We start from the raw sequence: 10692 nt of genomic DNA on the forward strand, positions 1-10692 counted from the left end.
ATCTTGCAGCGCTAGATCATAGGTATCAGCCTCAGCTTTTTCTATATATTTCCTTGAGCACAGAGAAGAAGCTTTGTAGACAGGCAATCCTAGTGAGAAAGTGCATTCTCTGTAGCTTAAAGGGAAGTATATTCATCACCAATATGACAGCAAAAAAATAATACTTGTTCCTCAGACAATGTTTATCCCAATTATAGTGATCATCTTAAGTATTTACAAAGTTCTCTTCAGTTGCAAAATGATTTACGAAATCAGGAAAGAGCAAAGTAATTGGATTATACTACAAATAAATAAATAAATAAATAGTCAAAGCTTACTGTCTTAGGAGGAATTAAATGCAAGAGGTTGCAAGAATTCCTTCCTCCCACATGCTCTCACTGCAGCAGTTGAATTTTTTGTGTTATTAAATGGAATCCATGGGTCGGATTCCACTCTATTTTTGCACTGGTGCAGATCAGTTTCAATGCTAATAAAGTCATATTTCTGCAAAGCAGTGTGGTGTCATCCGCAAACCCATTTTGTACGTGTGAGATGAATACATTAGCCTCTCAGCAGATGGCTGTGAATTAATCCAGACAGAGCATGTCTCAGGTTTTCAAGAACCATCTATCAAGAACACTGAATTGTCTTTAGTTCTGCAGCAATCACTTCAGGGGAGCAAGTGCTAAATGGTTTAAAGATAAAATAGGAATTATAATTCAAGCCATCCTCAACTCCAGGTACAGTGCCCATCAGTCTGTGTTCACATCAGCTGGAACTTCCAATCACCTATTGTTTGTTGCTTTACAATTCCAGAGATATCTCTCTTCGCATACTTTAGAAAATACTCTTTAGTCAGTAGGGGACAAGAGTGTGAAAATTGTATTTTCAGAATCTAGAATTATTCAGTAGGTCTATTTCTTATCCTACTTCTATGATTCAACAATTTGGAAATGAAAAGAGGCCAGTGGAAGTTAAGAAAAATGAGAAGTGTGTTATGGACACAAGGAAAATATTTCCCAGCTCTCTGTCCTTGTTTCAGCTGGGACAGAGTTGATTTTCTTCATAGTGTCTGGTATGATGTTATCTTTTGGCTTTGGGAGAAAAACAGTGTTGATACTGATATTTTGGTTGTTTGCAGCGCAGTGATGATGATTTTCATGGGGTCAGAACATATTCTAAGTGGTTGATAGAATGCCAAATTTTAATTTGTAGAGATCCCGTAATAAAGACAGTATATGAGGAATGTATAATGAGTCATTAGAAAAATTGAAGCCTGTAGATATCTGGAGGGCCCTGGTCATGTTTGTTGGCTGTCATTCAGGGAACAGGAGACAGCTGATATAGTACAAAGTGAAATGTCAGTATCTTTTAATCAATAAATTTTACACAGAGGAGGAGTGTGTAATTTTGTTAGCAATCCAATCTATAGGAGTGTCAAAACTGCATTTCTTATGTATTTGGTGAATATGGCAGACATAATGCTGCAATGTACTGCAAATTCAAATAGTACAGGTAACAGTCATAACTTATTTCTACTGTATATATAAATTGGCAAATATTAGACAAAAAAAAAAAAAAAAAACCCAAAAATCTAAGAATGGCATTACCAAGCAAAGTTGTATATACTCAGAAAGGTGCATTGTTTCACTGTATGGAAATTCCAGGACAGTTGACATTCAGAGAATCATAGAATCATAGAAACACAGAATGTCTTGGATTAGAGGGGACCTTTATGCCCATCCAGTTCCAACCCCCTTCCGTGGGCAGGGATGCCACCCAGTAGATCAGACTTCCCAGAGCCCCATCCAACCTGACCATGAACATCTCCAGGGGTGGGACATCCGTAGCTTCTCTGGGAAATCTGTTCCAGTGTCTCATCTCCCTCTGAGAAAAAATACAATTCTGCCTAACATTTAACCTAAATCTTCCTTCTTTTAGTTTAAAGCCATTCCCCCTTCTCTTATCCTTACACGCTATTGTGAAAAGACTCCATCTTTTTTATAAGCTCCTTTAAGAACTGAAAAGCCTCAATGAGATCTCCCCAAAATCTCATCTTCCCCAGGCTGAACAAGCCCAGCTCCCTCAGCCTTTAATTTCAGGAGATATTCCAGTCCTCTGAACACCTTTGTGGTCTCCTCTGGACCCACTTCAGCAGTTCCGTTTTCTTGCATTGGTTTTCTTGTGTTGACCCGGAGTGACAGACTGCTCTCAGTCTTTCCTCGTTTCTTTTTTGCCCACCTGCCACTGCAGCTTCCTAGTATCAGCTGATTTTTGGTGACAGTAATAGAACTAGTGCTGATTTATTTTTGAAAAAATAAATGGAAAATCAGATTTTTTTTTACCACTTCAATACATTAATGCTACTGCAATACTAAATAACAATAGCCATTTCTTTTGCAGGTCTGTCTTACTGTTTGCATATATGATTTCAGATCAAGACTTAAGATACATTTTTCTGTTTAAAAAAAATAAGTTAAAAAAATGGCTGTGTTCAAATAGCCGCCAGAGGACTCCAATACCATAAGTAATTGAAAAACACTGCTGGCGTCAAGGTCTACTACCTTACTGAAGCATCTGAAAGAAAACCAACTGGACTAGAGGACAGTGCTCATAGATCTTTTCCAAGTTTAATAAGTAAAATTGCTTTACACAGAAAAAAAAAACATTTAATATTTATCTCTTCAGTTGTTTTAATAGACAAATATATAGAGTCTAAGTCCAGATGTCTTCTATGGGAGAGGAAAGAAATACTTCTTAATGTCTTTCCTCATCATACATTTTTCTCTTATGTTCTGGAGGAGGCAGAAAACAAAAATTATTTATTCTACATCAACTTATCAAAGAGATTCTAAGTAAAAAGTTCTGATTCTTCTTCATAAGGTTGTACAAGGTACACAAAATCATCCTATAGAGAAGTAAAGAGAACAAATGTAAGCTGTGTCTTCACTTGATGAGAAGAAGAACAAAAGTACATTTCCTCAAATAAAGATCTTTCTTGACAGAAATGAGCAAAATAAAGTTTTCTTACTGTGTAATTTCTCCTACTATCGAGTGGAGTAGCTGTGAAATGAACTTTCAACACGTGATACGAAGAAGTTTTTCGCACAGAGGGTGGTGACACTCTGGAGCAGGTTTCCCAAGAAGGTTGTGGATGCCCCATCCCTGGAGGCATTCAAGGCCAGGCTGGATGTGGCTCTGGGCAGCCTGGTGTGGTGGTTGGTGATCCTGCACATAACGGGGGTTGAAACTTCATTGTAGGATCATTGTGGTCCTTTTCAACCGAGGCCATTCTGTGATTTTATGATTCTATTATTCTGATATAGTCAAACTTTAATTCATTATTTATTGTTGATCGTGTTGATTGTGTTTATTTTTCATTTCTGTTTTTGTTTTCTGTTTGTTTGTTTGTTTGCTTTCAAAAAAAAAAAAAAAAAAAAAAGAGGGTGGAGGCAAGGGGAGGATGAGAAGCCATTATCACTAAACCTAGCACTAGTTTCCCCAGAGTCCTAGTAAGCTTATGTCATTAGTGGTGATAAGTCACAACACTCAGACAGATGTCAGTGCCTAAGAAGCCTTCTAAGATAGAAGTCTTCTCTATATGGGAAACTCAGCAAATCTGAATTGATTTTGTTTTGTTGAATTGATTTGACTAGAATAATATCCATGAGGTAAGAAAAATAGCAATTAACACGTTTATTTCTAAAGATACATGTCAGTTCCAATTAGTGAGTCTGACTCTGATTATTACCTTTTGTTTTCCTTTCCTGTTTTCCCATCTGTCTTCTTTCAACCACACACCAAGAAAATGGATATTGATTTTTGAAATGTTGGTTTGAAAAAACAAACAATATTAAAAAATAATAGCTGGTCAAAAGGTCTAAAGAGAAATCCCACTTTCTGTTTTCTCTTGGGCCAAAAATGTAGTGTACTAAAGTGTTGACTAAAGCAAAAAACTTTCAGAGTTCAAATTCAGAGGATGCAGTTTATATATGTGGAGGGAATGAACTTATGACTGACATCAGCATAAAAACATCAGTATTTCTTCATAAAGCTAGAGAGGTAGTTATCTGTTGTTGCAATAGTGTTTACTCAGTTTTTAATAGTGACCTAATTATTAATTTGGGATTAGTGATCTACTGAACAGTGGATTGGACTCTGGGTTTCCACACACACATCTTGAACATTGTCACCAATTGACTTGGTATATCCTAAGAATTGGTACATGTCTGCACAATCCTCAAATAATGTAGTGATTGTGTACTACTTTTATTTCATTGTTTTTTCTTTGTACATGACAAGAAAACGTATTACCCAAAACAAAACTTTGTTCACAATACATTGTGTAAATATACCAAATATTGTGGGTTATAATAAATGTATTGAGTTATAACTTCTGCAATCCAGACTTACTGAAAGAAGTATTTTCATGCTGCACTTAGCTACACACAAATCTGGAAAGCACATGGAAAATAACCTTCGAGGAGTTTTTCTGCAGTTTGTTCAGTAGAGATTAATGTCATTTTGAATACGATGCAAGTAATTATTAGTCATCTAATAGTGTTCAAGAAAATAAATGCTGAAAATACATATAATTACCTTATAATTCTGATGAGAAAATTAGCGCTTCTGATTAGTATTAAATGACCATGCAGAAGTGATGTTTTGCCTAACTTGTTTGCAAGACTAGGACTTCTGGCATGACAAATAATAAAGCAAAAGCAGTGAGACAAAACTAACTAACTGATAGAAGTTTGAGGTGCTCGTCCTCTATGAAGGATCATTTCCTGGCGCTTAATGATGAAAAATGAAAAAACAAAGCAAGAATTTTGGAAGCTGCTGGAAGAGCAATCACCAAAATTATTATATCTGGACATGAGATTTATAGCACTGAAGTAGTACTGGTGGAATAACGTGCTGAAAGCATCATGAAACTATTTTAGAAAGAAGCAGTATGATTTTTTTCACATCTTAGTTTTGATAAGTTATCTGACTGTTACACCTGATGTTTATTGTTAGCAACAAGTTACAACAACTCTTTAAATTCATAGAATCATAGAATGGCTTAGTTTGGAAAAGAACTTAAAGCCCATCCAATTCCAACCTCTCAGCATGGGCAGGGTTACCACCCACCAGCTCAGGCTGCGCAGGGCCCCACCCAACCTGGCCTTGAGCACCTCCAGAGATGGGGCATCCACAGCTTCTCTGGGCAGCCTGTGCTACTGCACGCCTTCTCAGTAAAAAATTCCCCCCTACTTCTAATCTATATCTCCCCTCTTTTAGTTTAAAACTATCTCCTCTTGTCATATTACTATCAGATTGTGTAAAAAGTCAGTTTTCCTCCTGCTTATATGCTCCCCTCAAGTAATGGAAGGTCGCAATGAGATTTCCTCAGAGCCTTCTCTTTTCCAAGCTAAACAAGCCCTCAGCCTTTATTCTCAGGTGAGGTGTCCCAGCCCCCTGATCATATTCATGTCCCTCCTCTCAACCTCCTCCAAGTGCTCCAATTCTGTTTGTAAATATTCACCTTTGTTATATTCTAGCCTGGTTTAGCGCTGTTTATTCAATCATGCAAACAATTCTATTTTTGTTTGTACTTTTCAGAACAATTTAAATCTGTTGACCAGGTAGAATAGGTTGTGATATCTCCTTCAGTATGCCAAAAATACAATTACAGACACGCAACCAAAGTTAATCAGCCACAAAGCATACATCTGTAGGGAGCTGCTCAGTTCGAGATCTTTTAATTAAACAATTCAACGTGGCTGTGCTGAAACGGTATTACCAGTTATTTACATCTTTTAAAACTGTATTTCTATAAGAAGTAGAATGTTAAAATATTTTTTGTTTCTTTGTTTGAGGAGTTTAGTTGAAAATGTAATCTTTTAAACTGAATATTTTTATGTGCTAGATAAAGATTAGATTGTACTAATGGCTTCATTACATTCTACTTCATGCAAATACTTGAGTTGACAATTCCTTAGAAAGTGAAGTAGAATGTTTTTCTAGTGAAACACTGAATAATTTCTCATGTATTACTGTCCTGTTTTCAACTGAGACGGAGCTGATTTTCTTCACAGTATCTGGTAACATGCAGTATATTATTCGGGAGTCATAAAACTTGTTGGGCACATAGAGCAAATTTCACAGCTACAAAATAGCCATGTGGGAATGTGGATTTTAAGACCTGAAGGGGTGCAGGTTCCAGATTAGAAAATATGCTTTCATGTTAATTCTGTGGACTTGATTAAAACAACACCATCGTGTATCAAAGAGGAATATAAAGCACGAAGGATTTTCCACTGTGGGATGTTGTTAAACAAACAGAGAATAAAATTGGAGTTTTCGAGAAGGAAGGCTGCACTACTTCTCAGAAATGCCGATATCTCAGTTCTGGACAAAACCTTATAGTTAGAAAGAAAACTTACGTGTCACACATGCAGCTCATGATAGCAAAAATTAGAGCTGCTCTTTGCAACAACTCCTACCTATGTATATTTCCTGAAGCTGTTACACTGACTTAGTGGTGAATCAAGTCCTGTAGTAACTTGGGGAACAAAGCTGAAACTAATAAATAAGGACTGTTTGTTCTTTCTTCAAGTAAATCATTCACTGTTTCCATTGAATGTTGACAGTGAAAGGTTCTATGAATCTATGAGCCTGATTCATTGTTAAATTATGCCAGCTTAAATCAGAAATAGCAGTACTTCAGGAATAATAATAAAATGAAAGTAAAAGGAAGAATGTCAGCATGGTTCAAACTTTAGAAAAGTTAATAAAGCATAATACAAGAGAAAAAGTTGTCATTTTAACTTTGAGGCCCTTCTTAAAACAATGTCAAAAATAGGTCAGCCACGGTGGCCTGGACTATTTCTTCCTATAGGACAAAAAGTAGATGGACGCTATTATAATATTTTCTTCATTTCTATTCTGTTGAACACATCAACTAAAACATTGTATTTTGTCTCAGAATTATCCCCTTGTCTTCCTTGTCAGTATTTGGTACAATATTATGTAATCAATTATAGCTGGGCAATTTCAATTATTGAGATTATATGAATTATATGAAAACTGTACATTAAAATTAGCTATCTATCTTGTCAAAGCAGATAATCTCAAGGCATTGAATGCTGTGTCTGTGATCAAAATTTAATGTTCAGATATTTCTTAGAAGTGATGACTAAAAAGATCAGACATAGCCATTCAGTGAACTTGCCAAGCACCACAACCGTTTGCACAAACCTCCCCTCTCCCCACATAGATGAGGAAGAGAGTAAGAAGGGTGAAAAAAATGGTAAAACTCATGGGTTGAGATAAAGACAGTTTAATAGGATAAGGGGAAAGGGAAAATAAGAATATACAAAATGAGCGATGTACAATGCAATTGATCATCACCTGCTAATCAATTGCAGTTCCTGAGCAGCAGCAGCCCTGCGTCCCCTCCCCAGCCAACTCCCTTAGTGTTATTATTTGGCATGATATGGTATGGATTGTCTTTTTGGCCAGTCTGGGTCACCTGCCCTGGCCCTGTCCCCTCCCAGCCCTCTTGCCGGCGGGGCAGTGTGAGAGGTTGGAAATTCCTTGACTTGTAAACACTTCTCAGGAACACTTGAAATGTTGATGTGTTATCAATATTATTCTCATCCTAAATCCAAAACATGACACCATACCAGCTACCAGGAAGAAAATTAACTCTTCACCAGACAAAACCAGGACATAACTCATGACAGATCTGTACTGCGGCCTTGCAGCTGGCTCAACAGCATTCTTACTAATTGATCAGATGAGGTTTTTAGCAACCCCAGTGACACTAAAGATAAAAAGCATTAATCATTAAACCAGATGACCAGTTCATGTTTCAGAGGTAAGAATGACTACTGCACATACTCAAGCAGAATAGACAAAGAAATATGACACAGTAACTATCTAAAGACAGAACAGCAAAATAATGCTTTTTGTGTGGCTATTCAGTTAGTACCTGCCTGAATTTGTAAAGTAATTTTGAATAATTATTTGTTTCATCCTAAAGTCTAAGTGCATATTAAGTGAATACAAAAGTGGAAATGGAGGTGGTATCTTGATCTCACTGAAGTTATGGAATCAACATTTTAGCCCCAATGTTTGTAGACTGTAAACAACGGTCAGTAGTTATTAACAGTGCTGTACAATTTCTCTTTAAATGTTACAATACTTCCAACTAATGAAAGGCAATTTACTATTTAACTAATGTGAGTCTTGCCACATTGGATTATGCTATTTGTTTGAAATAAATAAAATAATACTGGGAGGAAATATCGAAGGTCATCTAATCCATCTTTCTACCCTACTGATTTTATTCTAAACAGTTGCCCAATCCACACAACTAATTCCCAGTTTTACCAGTTTACTGTTTATGTCAGCTAACAAAACTGAATGAAAAAGAAATCTACCGATCTTTATATTTCAGAACTGTGAATATTTCTACTCCTGTGTCTTTACATTTTTTAGAGTTTCCAGGTAGTCAAGACCCTGAAAGAATGGAGAGGTGCAAAATTAATGATAATATTTCATAAACTCTGGAATCTGTCTAGGGACTTTGTTCCAGATTTGAAAATAGATCTTCTGTATGGTCTGAGAGGCTTTGAGGATAAAGATACTTTACATAGTACTTGTAATGTTCTTAGTTACTTAGGTACATTTTCATAATTGTCAGTGATTAACTAAGACTCATGCCAGTGAACATGTATCAAGAAAAGTATCATTTTTCAATAAATCATGACCTATCTTCAGAATATGGCAAATGAAACCATGCAGAAGTATGGTTCAGTTCAGATCACGATTGCATTGAATAGGTACTCTTCAACGCTAGAAGTTAGCTTCTTGCTTTCATTCATTTTCAGAGTAAAAACAACCATGGTTTTATTACTGCATAAGTGTTTTAAAGGTTATTTTTCAGCTACTTTTGTGTCTTCTCACCTTTCTTTAGATGTTCATTCAGTTTCCACTGAAGGTAGATTCTATGCAAAATCCTCAGTATAGGGACTGTTGAAATCTGTTCTGTTACATGATTAGCTCTACTGACGTGCAGAATCAAACTCTATAACCCAGTTAGCTTATAAAGCAGGTATGTTTATTCGGCCGGCCGGGTGCAAGGGGGATCACTCCACCAAACTTGCACACCAGCCAGGAAAAGCACTACAAATTTATAAGCCATAGCCATACATACTCAGCAAAATTCTTGGAACTCATTTACATATCCATTGCTCTTCCAGAAACTCATTTACATACTACCCCTCACCCGGCGCATGTGCTGTCCATGATAGGCGTCTCCCTCTGGTGGTCGTGGAGATGAAGTCAGAAGTCTTCCTTGCGAAGGCTCGACATCTTCCTCAGTCTGACCTCTTTATGGTGCATTGAAACCGGTAACAGTCATTTATTTTGTATTGTTCCTTTCTTTATGTTTGCACAGCTGACCATGAAATGTTGAGATGTCATTCTCCTTCCCTAGTTTTCAAAGCTAGCTTATTTACCCCTATATGTTCAAACCCTAGACCCACCTGAGTTCCTGATCTCACTTCAATGCTCTATGTTTAGTAATGTCTTTTAGAATCCCTCTTCACTGCTTAAAGTTTGAAAGTCCTTGTGACATCTTTTAAAAAATTTCATTATTAAATACATTGATATGTACATACATATATATCATTGCACGTGATAGTTCCATTTATGAACATGCATATCAATATTACATATATATATATATATGACAACGAGAAAAAAATAGATCTCAAGCTACGGCCAATATGATTTGGAGAAAGTAATAGATAATCATACCCTTCACTGAACCCATGCTCATTTGGATTAGAATTTGCTTTGCTCACCATTTTGTCTGATAAACTCAGAAGTACGAACCTACTGTTTGAAATACCACTGAAAGATCAGAAGTGAAGAATATAGAAATATGAAGTGATAGAAAGCACACAGAGCTCTATTTTGCAGTGTAATTGCACACACAAGGCAAGGTTTTGTTTTCTTTGTGCTTGTTTGTGGTCTTAAATCTCTCTTATATGTTCCCCCAAGTAAATAGCGTGCCAGATATGTAGGTAACCTAGGGAATAAATGCAGTTATGCTTATAAGGTGAGATTGTTTGGACTGCTGCCAGTCACAGGGCATGCAGTGAATGCATGTTGACTCAGATGACACAGATGAAGGAGCATACAGTCTTTAAGCTTTTCTTCTTAGATCCTCTGCTGAACATATTTTCTGTTCCTTTTTCTTCCCATAGGGTTTCTGATTTGAAATAGGTCTCATTGACTGGAATTCTTTTGTTGTTTGCCAACTTCAATATGCTTGTGTCCAAAGGCACTTAATGTAGGATGCTAAATACCATCTTAGCTGGAATAGAGATTTATGCTTTGATAAATTACATTTATCTTAGGTCTTAGGTTTATTGCCTCTGCAGTGTAATGTAAGTGCTGCTCTATAAATAGAGTGTACTTAGAAACAAGTATAATATGTTGGTTTACAAGTTCAGTCTATTGGAGAGATCTGCTTTCAGAAGGACACGGTATAAGTAATTCTGTTTTATAGACACTATATTTCACTGAGAATACAGTGAAAAGAAAAAACTCTTTTCACCATAAAGAACATATGGATAATATTTTATTATTACTCTCAGTATGTACCAGTAAATATGCCAGCAGAGTTAAAAAATTAAAATCAGTCATAAAAGGTTT

Source organism: Gallus gallus, chromosome 2, assembly GCF_016699485.2.
Source record: "Gallus gallus isolate bGalGal1 chromosome 2, bGalGal1.mat.broiler.GRCg7b, whole genome shotgun sequence".
NCBI classification, from domain to species: Eukaryota; Metazoa; Chordata; class Aves; order Galliformes; family Phasianidae; genus Gallus; species Gallus gallus.